Below are 1,595 nucleotides of genomic sequence, written 5' to 3'. Positions count from 1 at the left end.
CTTTTTTCCTTGGTAGCTGTGGCTTGAATTCTTTTGTAGATGCAGCCTGAACTTAAATCACACCTGCAAAAGAATATGAAAAATGCTTCTTTGCAGGCATGGCTTGAATTCAGGATGTGGCTGCAAAGGAAAAATTGAGAGCACACTCTTAAGTGTTCTTGCAGTTATTAATTTTTATTAAAAAAAAAAGTTGGCACATCTTTAGTTTGGCACATTTCTCTGTTGCAGTACACTTACAAATCTGATACTTCTTCTTATTAGCTGCAGCTTGAACTTCCTTATGTCTGACATTGTATATGATGAAACATGTGCATGCTTTGCCCTGAACAGCCTAGCAGTCATAATTAGGCCCATGAGCTGGATGTTCCCCACCAGTGCCTTACTGGGAGTATTCTGAAAGGGAATATATTCTGACAGGACGGAAGTGTTCTATTGGGCTCCACAGGAAAACTACAGTGGGGCAGGATTGTTGTTTCTTAGTTCTTGCTGCAGTGATAATAGTGGGCAGTCCCATCAACAGCAAGTTCTGTGTGACTTTGTCTTAGTATGCAAAATGTGAGCCTGCGTTTTGCAAGGCACTATCCAGTGTGGGCAAAGGCATTTTTTGTTAATTCCCCAAATCTAATTCCAAATGCATTTTGTGTCCTTGCCTAGTTCATTGTTTTTCTTTGTTTTCTCATTTTATTATTCACTCTTTTGTTCAGAGCCTCACCAAAACATTATGCTTGGCTGACAGATCAGCATCTCAGGGAGACACGCAGCAGGCGTCAGTCACTAAGGGTTTTGAAGGTTAAGCAAATTCTTCCCAGAAAGCAATAGTAATGTGAAAACTCTGGGATCGTATATCCCTCTTCTTGGCTATGTATGCACTTTGTGTTTTTGTATTGCTGTGGTTTGTGTCTTGGGAATACTGAGCTTTTTTGAAAAGCAAGGGCTTGCAACTAAATGGTTTTCACTTCCTGGTGTGGAACTCCAAACATTTCACCTTAGCATGTTAAAACAATTACAGTACAGCTTTTTCCTACTACTTGGTAGGTAGTTACTCAGGCACGGGTGGCAGATGTGGGTGCTGCTGTGGTCTAAACCACGGAGCCTCTTGGGCTTGCTGATTGGAAGGTCGGTGGTTCGAATCTGCTCAGTGGTGGTGAACTCCCGTTGCTCTGTCCCAGCTCCTGCCAACCTCGCAGTTCAAAAGCACACCAGTGCAAGTAGATAAATAGGTACCACTGCAACAGGAAGGTAAACAGCATTTCCATGCACTCTGGTTTCCGTCACGGTGTTCTGTTCTACCAGAAGCAGTTTAGTCATGCTGGTCACGTGACCCAGAAAGCTCTCTGTGGACAAATACCAGCTCCCTCAGCCTGAAGCGAGATGAGCACCACATCCCATAGTCGCCTTTGTCTGGACTTAACCATCCAGGGGTCCTTTACTGTTATCTACTCAGGCAAATGGAAGTGGATATGTGTTGCTTGATCACCTGCAAGGAGCAGCACTTAAGACCCAGCCTCACAGCCTTTCCCGGAGAAAGAAAGTCTTATTAGGGGTTGTCAGTTTAGCATGGCAAAAGTTTTCCAGTTGTCTTGTCCATGAAGTTG

The 1,595-nt window shown here is 43.7% G+C and overlaps 1 protein-coding gene across 1 annotated transcript in view; it reads left to right on the top strand.

Annotated features, from left to right (window-relative positions):
• The window catches only part of PDK3 (pyruvate dehydrogenase kinase 3), a 41,050-nt gene that overhangs the window by 2,614 nt on the left and 36,841 nt on the right, over window positions 1-1,595 (top strand). The gene's annotated exons all lie outside the window — the stretch shown is intronic.

The sequence above is a fragment of the Podarcis cretensis genome, assembly GCF_951804945.1.
Source record: "Podarcis cretensis genome assembly, chromosome: 4".
NCBI classification, from domain to species: domain Eukaryota; kingdom Metazoa; phylum Chordata; class Lepidosauria; order Squamata; family Lacertidae; genus Podarcis; species Podarcis cretensis.
This window is presented reverse-complemented; position numbering and strand designations above follow the sequence as displayed.